This window comes from Haliaeetus albicilla, chromosome 26, assembly GCF_947461875.1.
Source record: "Haliaeetus albicilla chromosome 26, bHalAlb1.1, whole genome shotgun sequence".
In the NCBI taxonomy this organism is placed as follows: domain Eukaryota; kingdom Metazoa; phylum Chordata; class Aves; order Accipitriformes; family Accipitridae; genus Haliaeetus; species Haliaeetus albicilla.
In genome coordinates, this window is record NC_091508.1 from 18108327 (window position 1) to 18130798 (window position 22472).

The 22472-nt window shown below is 39.7% G+C and overlaps 1 protein-coding gene across 2 annotated transcripts in view; it reads right to left on the reverse strand.

Annotated features, from left to right (window-relative positions):
* Positions 1-22472, reverse strand: part of AK8 (adenylate kinase 8) — a 73864-nt gene that overhangs the window by 5698 nt on the left and 45694 nt on the right. The window lies entirely within an intron of this gene.

Genomic DNA, 22472 nt, shown 5'->3' on the forward strand with positions numbered 1-22472 from the left:
ACTACTGTCTAGACTTAAAATACTTCCAATTAGAAAGCTTTATTATCATTTTGAAGGAGACACATACCACACACAGTCTATTATGCAGCCCCAGGAGGCTTACTCACATGAGTAAAGCGCATTTACATGTATGCACTCTCTGTGAAGGGTTAGCCTTGGGTATATGATACATCTCCTTCAGCTCCTCAAGGTATTTCTGAGCAACATTTTGCCCATGTCCCTCTCTCAGCTACTATGACTCTGATCACATAATTTGACCCTCCAACCGTCCAGGTAACATGTTTGTTGGATTTCTCTTGGAAATCCTCATAAGATAGAGGGCTGCATCCACAACCTTGATCCAGCATTTAGAGCAGTAACTGGAACAACTCCCTACAAATACTGGATTCATCTTCAAGCACAGCTTGGCCCCTTTCACATACTGAGTGTAAATTTTTTCACATAAATGCATCCTTTGTAAAGCTCACTTCAGGAATCAGCCAGGCTTTGTATGTTGTAATGTGTCACAACTTCTATCAAGGGGAAATATGAAACAGATGTCATCAGAATTGGTAGACAGGGAGGCGAGGAAACACAGCCTCATATCAAAGTATACTACTTTATACTGCTAGATTAGCATCTAGCGCAGCTTTTCTTTCAGAGTTGGCAAGCTGTTAGTTCAGGTCCGCAACAGGTGAATAATGTTAATCAGCAGCAACACGAGGTGTGTACCAGGGAGGGCTGGGCAGAGATGCACCAGGAATCCTCACTCCTGCATCACAGCCTCAGCATCTACCTAGTGGCAACCAAAAATCATTGGCATCCAGTTACAAACTGGTGCTCTGTGGGGTATAACTCGGTAGAGCCTCTCAGCCCAGGTCTCTGAGGACAAATGTGCCCCTAACTACCACTGAGTGGCAACATTGCTGCTAGATGCAGGACTGAAGCCAAGTGATTCGTAAGCAAAGCTCTGTCCTCTCTCCTTTGTTCTCTCTCCCAGGAGAGGGATGTGAGAGAAGGTCCAGTCCTGTCAGCTAGCTTTCACAGATAATAAAACCGTGAACACAAATGTTAAAAGGAAAAAAAACCCCCTTGTGTCAGAATCCTGCCTCTTCCTCACTGTACTTGACATCACTTATCTAATCTATTACAGCTTTCAGATACATTAGAGAGATTAAATTCCAACAAATTAATAATGTTGATGACACCTTCACTGTGTACCTAGTCAAATGAGAACTAGTTGCCTTTGGATGATGATGAAATATAAAAGTCCTCTAACAGCTGGAATATAACATTGTTTTCCTACCAGCCATCTGGCATTCCAAAAGGGTATGCTTCTGGCTTCTGACTATTCAGACAGCATCATCTAAGATCCTAGAGGTCACCAGGGCATCCTGATGGCTTCCCTTTGCAAACGGAGACAGGAGAATGTAAAAGTATGGGTGGTAGAAGTTTTATTTCGCATCTGATCATGAGACAGCATTTTGTGGAAAATGTGTCACAACTATACAATAAATGAAGAAAGGTTTTTTGACCTACAGAACAGCATTCATCTAATCCTGAACTGCATTTGTTCCAGATGGCAACCAACCTAGTTAATCCAAGTTATTAACAATTGTCAGTGCTCAGTTGTCCTCAGGAGAATTTTTTTGGTGATGGTTTTCCTGTTTTGTGGATATAATGCCACCGACTTAAAGCACCTACAATGGAAAAATTACAAGTGTTGCCCTAAGACAAGCAAGTGCTGTGTGCCTGAATTCTGGTATCACTGAGCTATGGATTAAGTCACATTCCTCCTCTGTACTGACAGTTACTCTTCCAGGATGGCTCCACTGCCTTGCCAGCTGCCTTCACATCTCAAGAAAACTAAAGCTCTGCCTGTAAGCCACGGCCTTCCACCAGTTTTGGTCCTGTAATTTAAACACAGCTGTTTTATGAGACTGACCTAGATGGATCCAGATGTTGACTGTTCTAGACCTGAGCTATTTACTTATGTCAGATTCTCATCCTTGGCATTTCCCATTACCTGGAGTTGCTCTGGATTGACATTGGTGGAGGGGAGCCCAAAGCCAAGCCCTTCTTGTAAAATTAACTGTCTGTGAAACTTGACCTATACCATTAAATCTAATTGAATACATACCTTGTTTTCATTTAAGGGTGAAAAGACAATGCAACATGATATCTGAGACAGAATCCTGACTCCCTAGCTGGCTTCTCAAAACAGACACTACTGACTTGCTTGTGGCTATACCAGGGCCAGATCAAGCCTTGCAGTAAAGTTAGGATGCTTGAATTAAAAAGAAGATACAACACCAGACAACACTGGGCCACTTTTAATGTAGCATTTAAACTTTTGAGTTGAAACTGCAACTTTAAAAATAGTAAGCTATTAATCTTTCCCTTATTTTCTTGACTCCTATATATCTTCTCCCTCGTAGGCAGGTACCAGCTGCCATATTCCCATTCTTCACGCTCTGCACTCTGCAAAAAAAAGAGGCCCCTGCTGGCCAATTCTTGTTTAAAATTGTGCATAATTGATAGTGGCAAATCTACCCCAGCTGTGTCTAAAACCTCTCCAGGGGCAAGAAAAACACTCTTTGTGACTGTCATTAACTACTAAATTAGCAAGTGCTCCTGGCAGTTTACAACGTACCACATCAGTCTGCTTTAAAAAAAAAAGAACGTGAAGATCAGATGCCTGTATGATCTCAAAGTTACAGCAAACTTTGCTGGCAGAACTTTGATGGAATCCCAGCTAAATCAGCAAAAGAGAACGGGAAAGAGAGAGCAAGAGTGAGAGAGCGAAAGAAAGAGAGAGGAAGGAGAGGAAAGAGAGAAAGGGACACAAAGTTACCCTCTTTTCCAGGCAGACAAATAGAAAATGTCAAATTCAAGGTTAGAAAATTGAGCCTTTCTTAAGGCACAGTACATCTTACTCAATATAGCGATATCAATACAGTGTTATTTGATGCTATGGCACAATTCCCCATGGAAAATAACTCTCCTGGAGGACTTAGTTCTGGCAATGCAATGGCTACAATTTTTGTAATTGAGATATAAAACTGAAAAAGAGATGAGGCTGTTGAAGTGTATGGATGCAGTAGCTCTCTAAAAGGCTACCCCAGGTAAAATCCTTATGTGATCACTGGCACAAATGCAAGCTCCTCCCTTTGGTTCATAAAACAGAGCCAAAGCAGGCGGAGAAGGAAATAACACAGTTCTCGCAAAAGGATGGAAAAGCCCTGGGGGGCATTATGGAGTGACTGAACTGGCAGAGAGACAAGTACCATCTCTAGCAACTATCCTGAATTTGCCTTAACTGTAAGACCCGTTGATAAAATTGACCACTTTTTTTGTTTTAAAAGTTTCCAAAAATGCATAAAACTGTACAAACTTCTGGCTCGCACAGGGACCACAAGCCAGACAGGAGTGAGATGGCAGGCTTGGCCAACGTACAAGAAAAATCTGCATTGAAAAAGGTCTTTTTCTTGGGTAGCACCATTGAGTTATCACAATAATATGGCAAATCACGTTAGTGGTTCAAGCTGACGTACATGGAAGCTCAGATTTGAATCCAAGTAACTAATGCCAGCTAAAGCCAAGTCATCTTGTCTTTATTGACTTTCTAGCTAGAGATACCCGACTTGGATCAATCAGTTCCCCTAAAGAATGCTCCCTTTCCTGTAGCATAAAGATACCTTGAACTGAAACCTTGGCTAAGCCTGTTCTCAAGAACTAGAGGCCCAGCCACAGGATCCTATATTTCCATAATTCCATTCTGCATGCCCAAATCCCCTCTTAAAAATTAAACTGGTTACATATATCCCATCTACCTTTTCCCCAGTCTTGTTCAGGTTTCTCTCAATGCAGCTGTAATCCAGGTATTTTGCCCACAGGTAACCAGACTACAGAGGATCTTCTGAAGCTGCACTACTGACTGGACATGGATCTTAGTTTACTATCTACCCTAAATACTGCTTCTGTGTGTCTCTGCAATGGATGAAATGATCTTTATCTCTTATTTATGGAAGGAGCTGTTGGGAGGTTTTATTCACTGATGTCTTTCAAATTCTGGGATATCTTCTGATGAAAGATGCTCGATTCTATTTTGGGAAGTAATTTCACCCTCTAGGTTTTGACCATAAGGGAAAATTCATTGCATTAACACTAAAACACAGGTTAATTGGCACCAGTGTTTTGCTCGTTGAGCTCCTATAATGATTCATATGATGACAAGCTATTTCCAGACACTGGATCTTTCTTTTCAAATGGATGCATTTCTGTCGAATAACTACAAAAGGCAGCTAAGTGGGGCACTATTCCCAGGACATGGCTTCTGGCCAGGGGAGCGAGATGAACAACATCCTTTGTAGCTGCAGATGTTCCTTCCCTTCACCAGCAGTGCAGAGTAATGACTCTTGTTAGATGTTTTCCACCCACCAGTTAGATGCGCTCAGCCTCCAACAGCCGAGACAGTCGAGGTGACAGGGTCCCTCCCGCATCCCACCCCACCAGCCTGGTATCTCAGCAGCATCTCAGCGGGTGCCACATCAGCTTACGCAGGGGGAACAGGCGCAGCCCTGCCAGGTAGCACTGTCTGTCTGTTTTACAGAACAATGGGCTGGATCTTGAGCTGGGATAAAGCAAAGTAGCTCCACTGGCATCACGCAGATTTACACCAGCAAAGAACCCCAGGCCTTTTGGCAGCGAGAGCCATTCCACGCGACAGTGGTCTGAAGAGCTACCGGCTGTGTAAACGTTACATAAGCACAGCGAAAGGCACACGTATATAGAGCGAATGTTCTCATACTAGGGGCTTCAATGCATTTTTAAAGCTTCTTTTGAAAAGGCAATATTAGCTCTTCCCATATGTAATAAGTGGCTTGGATGCATTAGTACCTCCATTCAAAACTACTTTACATTTCTCCCCTCATTTTTATTCTTTGCCTCCTTCTTACTCTCAGCTGTTATTCTAGCATCTTTGCGTTCCCCCTGGAGTTCATTCCAGCGGTGCTTTATGAATCACAGAATAAGATGGCAGCCAGCACTGCTTTAGAGTAATGTGGCTGGCATGATTTCCACTATCCTCAAGGTTAATCAAACTCAGTCTCAGATAATCGAAAGCCTCGGCGGCCCCAGAGGCCCCAGGTCAGGAACCTAAACCCACTTCCCCAAAAGCAGTCATGTTTCCTTAGATGCTTGCAACCTTCCCCTGCAATAATTAGATTCTGGAAATCAAATCTTGAGTGGAGCAAGAACTCCAGGGTTAAGCACTAGCAAACTCATACCAGAATTGATGCCTTTGCTACCTGTCTGCAGCTTTTCTCTAGCACCTCCAGCTCCTAACAAGAAAACCCATAGTCTTCTTCCTTATTAAATAAATGGAATCAAATTCATAGTAAATGATGTTTAATCTTAAGTGTTCCTATAAAATGCTACATTAAACTCCCCCCACCCCCATCATTTAAACACTAACTTTTGTTGTTGGTAGGATATTTGGCATGTAAAATAAAGTAAATAAAAGAACTGACACCAAAAAAGTGTATGATTTGGGGGCAAGGGGAGGGAATAAAAGAATGGATTATAATGTGTCATTTTATATATGTGTCAAAGGAAACCAATTTCATAATAGGGAATAAAAATTCCCTGTTTAAATACTGTCAAATAAATCCTCAAATGTAATAGGGTTCACTTCTGGGGAAAAGAAAACTAAATCTGATTAAATATTAATGTGGCGTAGTATTAATTAAGAGAGAAAAAAGTCCATCAAGAGAACCCCAATATGTTTACTGTGTCCCCAGGAAGCTGGAAAATTTCACAATCAAGTGTGTAAATGTTCTAAAAAAGGGTCCTGAATATTTTATGAATATTTGTCATAAAACAGAAATAATAACCACTGTGCAGAGCTATTAGAATTAATATTTATGCTGCCCGCCATGAAATATTCATGGGGACAGAGAAAGGGGGGCCCGTAAGACAAGAATTAATTTACATTGGGCTTGGTTTACCCGCTGGCTTGATGTTTAAAGACGGGTTGACAAGCCTCCATATGAATCCGTCAGTCACTTGCAGCAGTAGGTGGGGTGAAGGCAGGGGGAGGCGGGGGGAAACGGGTCCAAGCTGCTGACAGCTCACAGATTGAGTTTCTGACAGCCCTTAAAAAACCTAAACGGCCCCCCACCTTTTTTTCCTTCTTCCATTGCCCAAGGCGCTCTGTACTGCCACCGTTCATCCGATCTCCCCTTCCATCTGCTGAAATTAAGGAATTAATGAGCGCTATACACTTTACAGCGGGCCCCAGGAATGTTTACTGGTGATTAAATTATAATGCAGCCAAGCTGTATAATTCATGAACCAATTAAAGGAAGTGTTAGTTGATTTGATGGGATGAGGACGTACAAAAAGCATTTAACTAATAGGGAACCGTGGGCTGCCGGTCGCTTTGGCTTTCTCGGATTACGCGGCTAATTGCTCTGCTTTATAGGGCTGTCACAGATAGCCATACATATTTCATTGTTCTCAAATACTTCAATTGTTTGCTTTCGTGTTGCTGCTGTAATATGTAGAAGCTCAGCCAAACTTCAGTGTAGTTAAAGCACTACTCTGCAAAAGCAGGTTGCTTTGGGAGGAGGGAGGAATGAGCGGGGCAGAAGGAGAAGGCTGGCTGACAAAGGAGTAACTTAAAGCCTCAGAGTTAAATGTCACTCAGCAATTACATGATTAAAAGGTGCAACATATGATAGTCTTTTGTTTTACAACTTTTTGGACACTAATATTCTATGCTGACTTCACTGCAGAGAAAATATTGGTACACTCAACTGCATTTTTTTTTTAATACTGCAGAGCAAAAGAAGAAGGGAGAGAGGGAAGTACATTTTAAAAAATCCAGCAGGGAGGAGCCAGACCGCTGCGGTTATCAAGAACAATACATCGTATTTTAACTTACATGGTTCGATATTTGAAAATACATGAGAGATGAAGGAGGTTGATTTCCCATCTGGGAGAATGCTCAGTGTCTAATTCAGAGAGCTGCTGAGTCGTGCTAGCTAGTCAGACCAACAACTTCAGTTTATTACACAAGGAATGGGGGAATTTACTGTTTCTGCTGTTTTACAAAGCACTTCCCCCCAGCTGACAGGCCACAGGATTTGATGAAGCGGATTGTCTTGATTTGAAGAGGCCTATCAGTCAAGTTACTCCTGTCCTCAGTCAAAAACAGCCACATTCTTCAGCAATGAAATCCCCAACCCATATACAGAAGTATATGTGTTGCTGAAGAAATTAGGTACTATCGGATAAATATCACAAACATGTGCACTAACTTGTGGTTAGACCCTGAAATCTATTGAATAAAGAAGAAGCTGGGTACATATGCTATTTCTGTAGCTCAGTGATGAAGACTGAAAACTTCTATGCATCCTCAGTCAGGTATATTGTCACCCACCTGAGGAACACCGTGGTAAACCTCGACCACTTGTTTAATTTAGAGCTTTACATTTCCAAGTGTTGTACAAACACCAACTAAATTACTTTCAAGATATCTTATTCTGTAAAGCTTATAATCTGGTCCATGCCTTTCCTCGCACCCATCCCCTCCAGGATGTGGCTTTGGACAGCAGTCCCTGCAGAGTGCCCTCACTGATGCCCTGGTATGTGCCTCTCCTCCTCCTGTGCTTCACCCTACAGCACAGAACATGAAATCCCCTCTCAAAAATCTGCCCACTCCAGAGAGACAAGAGGGTGTCCTTGTCCGTCAGAAGCAAAACTCTGTGCAAAACCACACCAGTTTTAAGAAAGGTTTTGTTAGGTAGGGGCAGCCAACAGCTGGTGCTCAGGATAACTCTTCAAAACGTGTCAGCTTCACTTTGACATTCCAGTTATGAACCATCGCCCAGCCAAGTGCCACAACATTAAACTAAGAAAATCCATCTCTGCTCTCCTGTTGGAATCATTCTGTTTTGTATAAAGAACTACATCAAACCAGAAAAGCAGAATATCTTTGCAGTCCAATGCAGATATTCACTGGGGCAGCAAGACACTTACATTCAGTGAATATTTACTTTTTTCTAAAAAGCAGAGCAAACCTAAAAAGCCCCAGAAAGAAGGAGCTGGACATCCCATTCCCATGACAGTTCTCAGATTAGCAGGCTAGGGGTTGTCCAGGTAGAGAAACAGGTGGGAAAAAAAATCTTGTGATAATAAAGAAAAAAGATTTCTCATATAGCTTGACCCTGGCGTTAAAAATGTAGTATGCCAAAAAAAGAATGATTTTAAATAATTTCCTTTATTCAGAACTACTATATATTGTTAGTTTGTCCCTAGCCAACGCTGGGTTAAGTAATGCAAAACTTTGGCTTAAGACATTAGTTTAATAGGTAGTCTCCGAAATAAGGGATAATGACACCAGTTACACAGCAGGAAAACTTGCCATTAACCCACTGTGTGGTTGAGTAAAATGGGAATTGGATTGCCTGTTCTAGAAAATAGAAAGGTTAAATTGTCTGGGAGATAAAGTTGATCCTAAACTCACCTAAGTGGGCAGTGCCTAGGATCTGAAATCTGACTAGCCAGATAATCATCTGGACACTTATACACACAGTTGAAAGCCAACATGCGATCTTGCTAGGCTTTCAATTATACCACTTCTGGATTAAACACATCTGCAATTTGGTAAAATCCATTAAATACATTTATGACACAAGGCACCCGGGATAACAAAAAACTCTGTGTGTGTGTGTCCCCATGTAGGCTAACTAAATGACTTCATGCGCTGGTCCCTGAAACAGTGAGCTGCATCAATGTGGGCCTTACATGGGGAAAAAGCAGAGGTGAGACACAGGCCCAGGAAGCACTTTCTGCCAACGACTGCTAACAGGAAACATCAGTACTTGGCAATGCAAAGAAATCAGAGGCACTGCAGCAAATATTTTCTTTGTTGCTTTTGAAGTGCCCTGGATACAATCAATCATACCAAAAAAACCTCCTGTATTTTGGTTCAGTGTGGAAAGGGCTATTTGCATTTCAATATGTTCAACTTATCCTGCCAATAAAAACATGGAATCATGAAGAAGAGATCAGGCCACTGGAGTGAAAAACAAGAGATGACATCCTGCAGACCTTTCAGATAAAACAGCTCCTTGCTTGTAACATTTCTGTTGACGTCCCAATATTTCTGAATGATTGGGTTTTCAAATGAGATCAGTCAGCATGCAAATGAGGAAACAGGATCAAGACATCTCCCATATCTGATTGGATAGAGAAATTATCAAAAGACCCTTTTTTCATATCAAATTTCCATCACAAAAGGTCAAACTTTCAACTTCCATTACTTTTGCTAACTGCATTTCACTGTGCTTGCCAGCTCATTGCTGCTGCTGTTTTCAGAGGAACAGAGAAGTAACAAATGATTACATCTTCTCCCACATCTGTCATACAGGATGGACAAACATTTTCTAATCTTATTCTATTTTTCTCTACAGCCCTCAAAATCCTTGCAGCCAAAACATCACTTCTAACCTGATTAGCTATTCCTAGGTTGTTTTTATTTTTCTTACAGGTTCTCTTCGTATTTTCTAGCCTACAGACTGACAAGAGCACCAGCTGTGTTGCCAGAATGTCTTCTTCTACAATTTGGCCATTTAAAATACTTTTTGATGTCTGCTTTTCTAAAATATATTTCCTTGCGCTGTCTGGCTGGACTGACGCCTAAATACTCAAGTAATGGATGTTCCAGAAAAACAAAAGACAAAGAAAGAGCATCATTTCCCCTGAAATCCTCACATAGTTACATTTTCCTTTGCAGTTCATCCCTGACAACAAATGCTGCCTGGCCTTCTGTAGATTTTGATCCACTCCTCTAGCGAACATCTGATCATGGCCTGAAACTCCAAGGCTTTGCCCTGCCTGCTCAAAACACTCAGCTCATGCAAATTCAGAGGACTTGCACCCTTGTGTCCAAACAGAGGAGTAGCTCAGCACCTTGAGGCCTCATCCACTGCTTTTCTCTGAATTTTGGAGCAGCAGAGATAGCAAGTGGGGCAAGCACAAGAAGATGAAGACATTAGTAAAAAGTGCAGGACTCAATATATTTGTTGCTACTGGTCCCATAAAAATTTTCTCTCAACATTATTATCATTGCAGCATATATAACCCATCAGATTAGTACCTAGAGATTTCTACTCTTCTGATTTCTCTGTTCTTCTTATTACTCAACAACTAAATGTTTCACAAAGCCATTTCCTACAGAAATATTTATGTTCCCAAATGTTTATTGGCCCCTCTATCATGATCAAGCTTTTATGAGCACTCTATACAGAACTCTGAATTAAATACATAATTCCTGATCTATCAGATCTTGGCTCGATGTTGCGTTTGTCTATTTTATACAGCAAGGCACTGTAGTGAACTACAGAACACCTTACAGAAAAACTAATTTATACAGTAAAGATATTTCTATCCAACACTGACTGTGTGGGTTAGTGATTACAGAAAGCTAATGAGGACCAGGAAGATGTCAGGTTTAAATTCCAGCAAAGGCACTTATTCTTTGTGTTAGGTTTCCTGAACAACCTTTTTAGGTAATTTCTAGACAACTACAGCCATTAGGCTCTGTACCATCGTGTCCTGGAAGGAGACGGAAGATGCTCCTTGTAAATGTTACACAAATGCTTCTCCCGCACTTGCTCCACGTCACACAGGTGTCCACAGCTACCCAGAGTAATTCACCCTCAATTCGGTGGTAACTGATTGGACTCTCTATTCTTGCTGGCAGCTGTGAGTCATAACCAGTGAACAGAGCAGACTGTTAGCCAGCTCCAGGAGCTATTCTCCCAGATTACTTCCCTCATCTTTGATTTTTCATTTTTCTTCTCTTGTCCTTTTGACCAAAAGTGCCTGTGGTGATTTGTGAATGTCTGTACGTATCTAGTAAACTAAAATTTTGGCCTCTTTACCACATGAGATCAAGGCAATGTTCTTGGCTCTTTTGTACCCAAGAAATGCCAGTCACAGAATGCAGGGAGACTTTGTGCATCTAAGTTCTCCAACAGCAAAATAATGGTGATTGTATTTTATCTATAGGTCTCTACTCTTCACATTATTACTATTGAAACACTAATCATCAGGCCACCTAAATGGATAAAAAGTCATTCTCTGAAAGGTTAAAACTTGCAGTGTTCTCTTTTTTCCTGGGACAAGTCTGGTCAAAGGTTGTTCCACAATGAACTGGGTATCTTAGTCACTGGGTAAGGTCTGGAGTTCACATGATTTAATAATGGGCTCTTCAATGTAGCTGAAAAAATCTAAAAAGATCTGCTGACTGGAAGCTGTATTTGACATTCAGATACATTCAGAACTGAGGTGTGGGTTTCTAATGACGAGTAACTGTGTAGCAAGTTACTCAGCCTTGGATTGATTGCACAGGCAGCTTTTAAACAGAGTGATTTTTTTCATCTAAAAGATACTATAGTTCAAACAAGACTCCGTCTTTACGATGCGTTTGGAATTAACCAGACAGAACCTGACATCTAATCAAAAAGAAAAAGATAGATTTTTACTCTTAGAACTGTTTTAAAGAAAAAAGATTCCTGTTCTTTAAAAGGACCAACACCTTTGCATAACTAGAAATAAATTGAAGGTAAGGGCACTCACCTTCACTCGCAGTTTGTACATACCGGAAAAATGTGAAAAGCTGAATGTTTATAGTTATTTTCTCACTAATACAACATAGAATCCTGCCTAACACCATAATGATAAAAATCCCTTTCACAAAATCAAATCCTCCATTTCTTCCAAGGGCGAAACTCCCAGATTATATAACAATTAAGGATTTTCAAAATATACTGTTCATACAATCACACAAACTCACCGGCACAGCCCTACTTCATGCACTATGTAAGAATTAGGCATATTTAGAAATATCAGACCTTTGCAGCACATTTTTGCAAGGGCAAGGAGGAGCCCAGAACAGGTTTTTGTGTAGGCTTCCAGTAAAAAGCTTACACTGCCATTACCATAAATCACCCCAGAATATCAGCAGTGACATAACATCTTTCATTAAAAAAATACTGCAGCTTCTTTCAGAACGACTGCCACTTGCCATTTCTTTTAGGTAATCAGATAGCCGTTAATTAATAAACCTGTCAGGTGAATCGTCCTGCTCCGGTCATCATTATCCATTCGGTAACAGAATCCTGCTATCATCACTGCTATCCACCCCATAGCTTCCAGCTCAATTAACTTAATGCTATGCAAATGAGAGGCTCTCCTCATCATTAGCTTATAGCCCACAAATGTTAATAACATAATTGGGCCTTCAACAGGGTAATTAGACACGATTTCTTCCATTAGTCTTACAAGGCTAATTATTGTTGATAGGAGAGAGGGGATGAGTCCCAGTGCTGCATGCAAAGAGGGGCATCTGGTTAAAGCAAATATAGACAAAACATCAACAAGGTAAAACAACAGTTGAGATCTATAGCAGGGTCAGGTAGGGGTGGGGGGAAGGAAGCATGATGAGAAACTTAGGAACCACTGGAGAAATTTGCTACAAGGTAGAAACTAAACCCAAATATTCAGCCTGAATATGGAGCTCTCCTACACTTAGCAGTAAAACAACATGATGCTTAATAAATCAGAGGAAGCTACTCCCAAGATTTTGCAGACAGCACAATTTGGAAGCTGTACCGATTGAACTTCCTATGTTTGCAATGCAAATACACAGCCAAAGAAAGACACAGAAGAGACATTAAGAAATTAATCTGTTCCTAGTTCTCCCTTGTCATTATGTCCAAGCTTCTCTCCTGCCATCATTGGTTTTGCTGTGTTTTATGGGATGATTTTTCTGAGTAACAGCTACTTACTGTAAGAATTACAGAACTGGAATACAAGGAATTCTTTAATAATCACTGAACAAAATGCATTTCAGCTATTTATTAACAGAAAGTTAATAAAAACCTGGATTCGGTATAATGGACTGGCAGCAACATTTTTAACAAAAAATGGCAGCAAGTTTTCAAGTTGAGATTATATTTTGAATGGTGGAATGGAAGCTAAGGACTTGTTCCTATACCAGTTAATTTTATGCAGTCTCATCCATGGAGGTTAGAAATGTACAATGGAGTCAGAATTCTGTGATGAAACTGTACTTTTAAAAGGAAAAAGTAAACTTTACAAAAATATGGCAAGTTCACCATACCCACCACTTAGCTTTGACAGTTCAGTGTTTTACTGCAAACACTGCTAAGAAAAATATATGTCAATCTGAAGGGCCCACAGGACTCAAGGGGCTGAGAAACCATGTGATTTCTTTGTTTCTGTTTTCTTTAAATTTGGGGCACATTCACGGCCAATACAAATCGTCTGACTGCACTGCAATTATGAGAGGAGGAACTCTTCCTATATACTTGGCCTGAAAATCAGCTTAAATTATGTTCATGAGAGTAGCAGCATGTACTAGAAGGTTAAATGAAACAATTATTTTTTAACCTGCTCTACCTTGATCTTTGGTGAGTCATATCAAAAGAACAGACTGTCCTCTGGATCATTCACTCAGTGCTTATCAGTGGGATATTAATCAGCATTCATATCAGAACAATATTAGACTACAATTTTTTAAAAAGTAATTTTTATCATGTGCAAAGCACGATAGTGGTCTTACGGAGCTCAGAAATACAGCACATGTTAGAAAAGGATAACATTTAGAAGCCTCTGCGGGACGGATAAAAGCCTTACTCAAAATGTATTTCAAGCCTTACAAAGGACAGAGTTCTGTAATACAGAATTTTGTAAACATAATGTATTTAGGGACAGAAAATATGATCCTTATGCAGCACAAAAACACTGGGTGACCAGTTACACCTGAGCCAAAGGAAGCCATTTTAAGTGATGGTGATTAATACATTCATGTGACTGCAGGTGATCCAGGCCAATAGAATTAGATCCAGTGCATCTGTCAGACATAAGGGATCATTCCTACATCTTTCCTGCAGAATAAGCTATGACAGCATTCAGCTTCGCTCTCTTAAATTGCCCTGCACTTGCTAAATTTACTTACTAGAAAATTCTGAGCAAATATCTTGTTCCAAGGCAAACAGCAGTAAATCCACTGATGTTTTAATGAAGATTACACTTTCTAATCCTCATGGCAATGACAAACTAGTCTCCATTCAATATGCAATATTACTTGACAGTTTTAATCACCCAAGCTGTATTATATTTGCTACAGACTGATGCACTTGTCTTCCCAGATCTTCAGCTTGCAGAATTTAAGCAAAAGAAGCGTAATGCCTATTCTGCCTGTGGTTTTCAGTATGGGCCAATTTTGCCAACCACACTAGCTCTGAGTAATGGCTTACTGTGGGGTTAGTCTCAGATCCAAAGAGACTACTAAATCAGAGCACAGCTGGCACAATCTTGTCCGAAGTTTTTATTCCAGAATTCCTGAATTCTAGTAATCATGGAGTTCAAAGGTAATGTACATTTGTAATGTAGTTCCTCTAAAACTACTGCCCCTGTGCTCTCAATATCAGACAGCAAATGCAGTAACAGCCTTTCATAAACTCAGTTTTACCCTGTACAGATGTAAGGGTGACCTTCCTACATTTACTCAGAATAATATTCAGCCAACTTTTGCTACCACACTGCTGAAGTAAACGGTAAGAGATCAACACAATATGAGATGCTTGACAACACTGGATAGCCCTCCTTTTCCTATCGTGCTTTCTCAGACACAAAGTGTCTTCATCCACAGTTCTCATACATGCAAAACTCTCATCAGTTTTATCTATATGTGTTCTCTTATCAAATACAAATTAAAATGCTGCCACACCATTACATTTAAAGTTTTCCCTCCCTCAGTTATTTTTCTAAAGTTTTTCTGGTTCCAGTTAGATCCTGAAACCACTATCTTCCTTACAAAAAGCTCCTAAATCCTACAAAATCAGACTTGCATGTATATGGTTCTTATTTGTGTGTGAACTACTGAGTAAATTAAGGTAAAATTTTGAAAATTACTGCTTTAGCCCATGAAGAAATATTCAGAATTGACAAAGCACAGGGTAATATATACCCTCTGAGATCAGTGTTATGTTCCACAAAATGCACTGATGGTGCATGACTGTGTGCAGCTACATCTTTTCCTACATACCCATCTTGGCAAAATTGTTAGTTAAAAGTGACTCTACACCAAACAGCCTCAGAGAAGAGCTGCAGGATGGCCCCTCAGGTTCAATGCTACAGCACTCAAAATAGCACCTTGCATACTGCTGGATCCCAGCCCAGACCATCAGTCATGGAGAGCAAGATGAACAGAGAGCAAACTGGGAGACCTGAGGGAATCCAGGTCTGTGAGTTCAGTGAGCTCTCAGGGATGCTCTTTGGTGACCAAAATGTGTGAATAAAAATGTAAGCAAAGAAAGTGCAGAGGGGAAAAGCACAGGTTAGACGACTCGACTACTATCTAAATGGTAACACATGGAAACACCATGACTGTTTCATTTCATTCCTTAAACAAAAGTTGTGTCTTAGGTGAATGCCCTGAACAACCTTTGTTGATTTGCAGAGATTAGTACCATGAAGTTGTCATTGTGAATAAGGATTTTAAAAGCCTGGTTCTTCTTTCAGGCAGTTCTCAGATGTCGTCTCAGAACAACATATTTTCCCCTGACAAGACAGAAATATGCAAGTTCCCAGTGCTGACCACAGGACACCCCTCATCTCAGCTTCCTGAGTAATACTGGAAAGCTTTAAATGCAAACATGTGAGAACTTGGCTATTAGATTCAGTAAAAATCTTCAGTTTCTTCTAGGAACTAGAGACAATCTCAAATACTAATACCCCACAGTAAATAGTTTTTGTCTGTAGGGACACAAGCCAGTCCTTTGCTCTCAAGTGACTGAGAGCATGTAAGGGCACGGGACTCTTGTGTAGCCGACCAAATCAGGCCTTCTTGGATCTTGATTCTTTCTGAAACGTTGCCTGATTTAGCTAGCTCCTTCCAAATGGCAGAGGCAAGTATTCAAACAGAAAGCTACCTGTAATGTTGAATTTGACATCATTCAAAGTTCTTTGACTCTTTAAGATTCAAATACAACCCCATGTCACCTACTCAAAGTCACCTTGTTCAAATTGCTGCTGTTACACAGGCATCTAATTTTGGCAGCCAAAGGAGGAGCTAGGAGCTCTGCCTTGAAAGCATGGATACTTCATGGCACTTTGTGAAGAAGCACTGAAAGCATTAACATTAAGCCCAGTGCTCTCACACTTTGACTGTATCTGTTCCCATGTGGAGAAAGCAGAGATGTTGCTGGTTCAGTTTACCCTGTTTAAAACATGCTACCATTGCCAAAGACATGAAAAGTAGCCCAGACTCTGCTGCTTTTACAGAGTTTTCTCTCTCCCTCTCCACTTAGGTATTGAGTCCAGAAAGGCAATACTTGATACCGGTGGCATCTTCTGAGAAAAATGGTTTCAACATAAGGGCAATCAGGAAAGAAGGTCTTCAGGTTTCCTAATGTCTCCTCATTTGTGAGAGATAGCTACTGCAGAAAGATATCCCTCCTTTCAGCAGCAAAAAGAATGAAAGTATTGTGCATGTGGTTTTGGGTCCTTAATAAATAAAAATAAAAATAAAAATAAAAATAAAAATACTGACTTAGAAGTAGAAGCTTTTCTTCTTTCTCTGCCTGGAGACTTAGGAAGCTTGCTGAGATCAGAGATCTCCTTAATTGCTGTATCCAGGATTTCACCAAACAAACTCCAGCCATCAAAAGGAGCTTGTATGAGGTAACTTCTAAAAATAATACCTGCCTCCCACAACTGAAGCCAAATATACCTCCTATTCTTGTTGGAGCAGAATAAGCTTGTGACAGCAAATGCAGCATCCTACAGAAAGCCCATAGAAGGATTTTAAAACTGCATTTGATGTTTTGCTGTTGTTGGCTCAAGATGCATATTAACTAATGCCTTTCCCCAGGATAGAAAGGCTCTTATGGTACCAATATAAGTCAGGCAGAATGTACAGCAGAAGTGACAATCTTTTTATTGTATCATGCAATTTTCTATCTATTGTATTACTTAATAGCAATAGTTTCTATTCAGACTAGTGTTATAAGGGAAGAGAGAGCACAATCTACTAAGGAAGAGAGGGAGAATGGAGAATAAGGATTCCCCGCCAATGGTCAAACCTCAGAAAAATGTAAGGAGCTGCTTCCATCAGTTCTGGGTAGGGCAAAAGACTCTGTGTGTGCAGCTTTTGCACTACATGTGGAGAATTAGTTGTCACTATTAAGTAGCCCATGGACATGACTGCTTAACAGAGCCTTCATGCCAGAGCAATGTACATCTTTTTATGCACAGCTGTTACATATAAGGTAATGGGAGCTTCCCTGATATATCTTGCCCATTATGGAGTACTCAGCAATGCCTCTTGCAATAGAGGAAACAAAGGTAAATGACTTAATTAAAATCTTGTCAATTAACAGGGTAAGTCTCAAAACACTTGCATCAGGAGGTAACACAATGACTGAATTATTGCAGCTTGGAAAAAGGTACAGGGGTAGCAACTGTGGATTAAACCGATCCCACTCACTCAGTGAAGTAGGTGAGAGGAAGATTTGTTGACTTTGCCCAGTAAGCACAATCTGTAATGGATTTTGGCTGGGAAAAAAACTTGTAATTTTTACCATTTGGCCAGGGTGTTCTGCTCCCTCGGAGCATGGCTATGCATGTACTTGATGTATAGTCAGCATAGCTAAGAGGGTGAGTACTTCTACTGGAGCGGGAAAGAAAAATAAGAATTCGTCACCTAAAACACACTTTCCAAAATATGTTTCTATTTCATAAGCATACCATTGACCTCAAGAAGATCCTGCCCCTTTAGCTTCCACTGTCTTGCCCCTTAGTTTTTACTGAACCAGTCAGTCTGTTTGACTTTGAACATGTGATGGAGGAGGAAGAGACTAGCTGAGATGGGAACACTCATACGTAAAGTGATAATAAAGAGGAAACCCACTAGCATTAGTGAAGACAACAGTCAGTAAACCAGCAACCATATAATGGCTCTGGTAAGAGTGAGCTGCTTTCTAATCAGAAGAGACAAAAAATGAGAATGATTAAAACAGAGAATTGGTCTGTCTATTGTTTTTACTACTTGCTTTACAAATTAAGCCAAATCCTGCATAGGTCACTTGGACTTTTCCTACTGTTTCTCTCCCTGGTGCAGGCAAATTTTATTGTACTGATTTAGTACCTTGATAACCACATCATTTTTCTGGTTTTTTTTTTTTTCCCTTGAAAATGAGAAAATAAGAAGATATAATTATAATATTTCTTCTTTGTTACTCATCAGATTTTTTTACGCCATCAATTAAAACCATATCTATTACAAATACACAATATCCATCATTTAAATTAGGCCAAAGTTTTAAAAATGCCCTGTAAGATTTTTCCATGTTTGAATAATTCAATCACTATTATGTTTCCTTGATGCAACTATTTTGGGACTTAGCTTGTTCCTTGATAGGATTTTAATTAAGTAAGTCATTTACATTTAATTTCCAAATATGTAGCTGTTACAGAAGGCAGCAAGGAAATGAAAAGACAAAAAGAAACCTGAAGACAGCCAATCCTTAACAAAAATATCTCTGATGTAGAAATGAATCTGAGGACTACGTATTCAACGATAAGTATTCCAGTCCATGTCTGGTAAACTCTCAGATAATGGCAGCATGGTAGGGTCACTGGGGTTCTATTAGCTCAATTAATGAGGAGTAAGATAAGGCTAACACCTAGCTCTTCAAACGGCTAAAAAATAGAGCTGATAGTAATGGAGTTATTAACCTTTGCCAGCCATTGAATTTTGCTGCTGATTCAAACTCCATTTCCTAGTTCAGGCCTCCATTAATAGGCTGTTTATTATCCCTAATCCACATTGGGATCAGCTGCAGAAATATGAAAGCCCCAGGTAAAGACCAAATAGTTTAAAAAAAAAAATCATCTTTTTTTCCATTCTGATTTTTCCCTTTTTAACATATTCACAGATTCTACCCTAGAAATTAGGAAATTCATTATCCTAAACTGTTTGAATACAGGTTCTTAGTAGTGTGATGAAAAAGAAGCTTTAAATATATTACTTAAAAAGATGACATAATCAGGGATACAGCCACATCATTTTGAAGACCAAATAAAACACTGCTGGAAAACTTGCACTGGAGGAGCTAGTGCTGTTTATTTTCTCTACTGGGAAAGAAAAAACTTTAATATTGGAAAAATGGGTATTTGAAATGTATTATATATGTATTGTTAGGTCAATCCTCAAGTTCATCCCTCCCCTGCCCAGCTTTGCCTACTTGTATTGTTTGTACATACTACTGTAATATAATTAATCAATACTGAAATGTAAAATAATTGACCGTGGATTCAGATCAGATGGAAAAAAAACAAAGGAGATGATGGAACAAAGGAACTGGGAATCCCAAGATGCACTTAGCAGCAGAGCCCATTGGCACAGATGGAAGGGCTTGCTTTATGGCTTGAGGAGAACTCTTAATGCAAACCTGGCTACAATTTTAAGCACAGAGATCTTGAGTTAAAGGGTCTTTAGCCTCCTTGCTGAGTTTGTACATACTCGGTTGAGATTTGTGACAGTTGGTGATTTTTCAGGATATTTTCAATGAAAGAGACACTGTATAGTTACCATAGCCTACGCGCACAAAACATTCTTCCAAAATCTATCCCAATAACATCAAACAGAATACCAGCAATTGTGAGTAATGGAGTTAAGATCAAAATAAAAAAAGTTTATGCTAATATATATACATCTAGTACACAGTGCTACCCTCAAAATTGAATGCAGTTCTGGTTGTCCCATCTCAGCAAAGAAACAGCTAGAATGACTAGAGAAGGTAGAGAACAGGGAGAGACAGGATGATCAGAAGAGTGAAATGACTTCTAGTAAAGGAAAGGATAAACAGACCATGGTTCTTTGCCTGGGAAAGAGATGACTGAACAGGCATACACAAGAGGCTTATAAAATCAGGAGTGTTAGGAGACATGAACAGGGAACACTTATAACTGTTTCTCAGTAGAAGAAAGGAACCTGGAAAAAACACTGTGAAGTATTTTCATATGACACCCAGTGAAAAAGTGAAACTCCTTTCCACATGATTTGGTGCAGGCCAAAAGTACAGTGTTGAAAAAGAGAGTATAAAGTCAAGGAAAATGGGCTATTAGACAGTTGTCCAGATGACCCCTGGCTCAGGGAATCCTTAAACTGCTGATTGCCTTAAACTGGCCTAGAACCAGCAGACAGCTGGTCATGAACCAGCTGAAGCTAATGACAAGAGATATATAACAGATGACACTGTTGCTGCTGAATCTTATTTTATAAGTTTGGGAGAGACCAGAAAGGGATAAGAAATAGTTTGGTAGGTATTAAATAGAGGTTTCAGTACATTAGAACTATCCATGGCTATACTATATATTTCTTATTGTTGCTCAAGCATTAACAATAAAAAAAGCTAAAATACCTATCTACATTCATTTGGATGAAGAACTGAATTCAGTCCTTTGCATTAGTAGTTCTGAGCTTCAGATGCCACCCTGTAATTGTATTTGGATTCCCACTTACCGTAGGCACTAAGTGGTTAATGGTGTTCTTTTACTAGATAGCTGAGAGACCATTAATAGATTCAGCTTCTTATTTGCCCTAAAGGCTGCCACAGTTCAATACGATTAGGATCCTGTCCACTTAAGCAGCAACTGCTTCATAGGGAGGAACATAGAAAGCAATACATGTCTTCTCTGAGTACAGGAAGAGCAGTTCTTTGGTAGACAGGTTTTGTCTGATACCAGCAGGTTTTCCTGTACCAGCCTGTAAGCAAGGCTTTGCTCTACTGCAAATTCTAATTTAAAGAAAACCCTGTACCTTACTTTTTCAGTGGAAAATGAATTATTTTCCTTTTTGTTCCAGGGCAGTTCTTCGGATGCAGTGGCTGATGCTGTATGAGTTTTTTTTATTATTACATTTTAACAAACTTTATAGCCCATTTTGTTTGTTTTCAAATAACTTTATTTTCCTTCTTTTCTACCATCAATTACTAGGTTTGTTTTTCTTTCCATAAGATGGAGGAGTCAGGAGACTGATCCTGCTCAATGCTGTATAATTTAGTATTATGTGTACTAGCTTTATGAGGTGGGAGTCAGATAAAACATAGTATTTGAACACTAACCATTTATTAGCTCTAAGGAATAGATTTGTGACTTGACAAGCAGACAATAACTCTGTGTTCTGATCAGCCAAAGAGGTCTACTTTGAGTTCAAAACACAGAGTAACATACTCTTTCACAAATAATTTTGTTTACTGATGTGACTAGATTTTAATAATAAACTTGATATATATGTAAATTTATTTTAATCTAATTTCATCAACAGAGCCCTCCTAAAAATGAGACTTTGTAGATTGTTCTGTGTCTGATTTATAGATTTCTGCATCCTATTCCCAGATTGATTTCAAGGCTATAATTCTATCAGGTTTTTCTCCTGATGTCAGAAACACCACCTCTGCAGATAGTGTTTTATAACTAGCATCACAACTGAAACTGAATTACTGCCCTGCTATCCTATGCTGCAATATGTCCTTTTGTTTATAATCACCCTTTCTCCCTTATATACCTACTACTTCAGTTTCATGGAAAATATCAGCTCCAAAATCAATCAGGTAGCATGATGTCTATTTTTGTCCCTTACTTCAACCCCTGCATAAAATAGTAGGGGCCAAATTCTTAACTCAGATATGAATGTACAGAGCTCTTAAAAGAAAATGGAAGCTAAGCAAATGGATCAGTGCCAAATTTCCACACATACAATTTTATAATGAGTTGTTCTTCCTCACTTGATGAGGTCTTGATACTGTAAAGGAGCACATGGCACACACTTGAGTATTTGCACTGATGTCAGGTACTCAGATACATGTTTAGGGATTCAGGACCTACTTTCTAAATGTACATGAAGAATAATCCATGGGAAATGTTATTTAACTGAATCTAGCATAAGTTTCAAGATTCTTTCTCCCTTTTTTCACAGATTCCTGTTTAAGATGTATTTTGTCTTACTTTTAATAAATAAAGCTACTGCTGTTTTCACATACTTTCATTTTTAAACCTTGGTAGCATGACTGCTAGCTCCCTCCGTTTTCACTCTCCTTTTTTCTCTCTCCAACTCAGTCTTACCCTTTTACATCTTTCCACTATACCCTGGATAGGGAGTAGGGATGAGATTGAGGGCAGCCACACAGAAGACATACGAAGAGTAACTTTGCCAACTTAAACAATTACGTGGGTAATACACCTTTTCCACAACTAGTTTTTAGATAAGAATAAGCTTCCTGGAAGCATAAAGAATACACGTTTCCAATGTATGCCTTTGGAATGGCCACTGTGTCAGCCAGTGGCATCGACTGAACCAGGAACCCCTGGAGGGGAATGGAGAAGCCTCT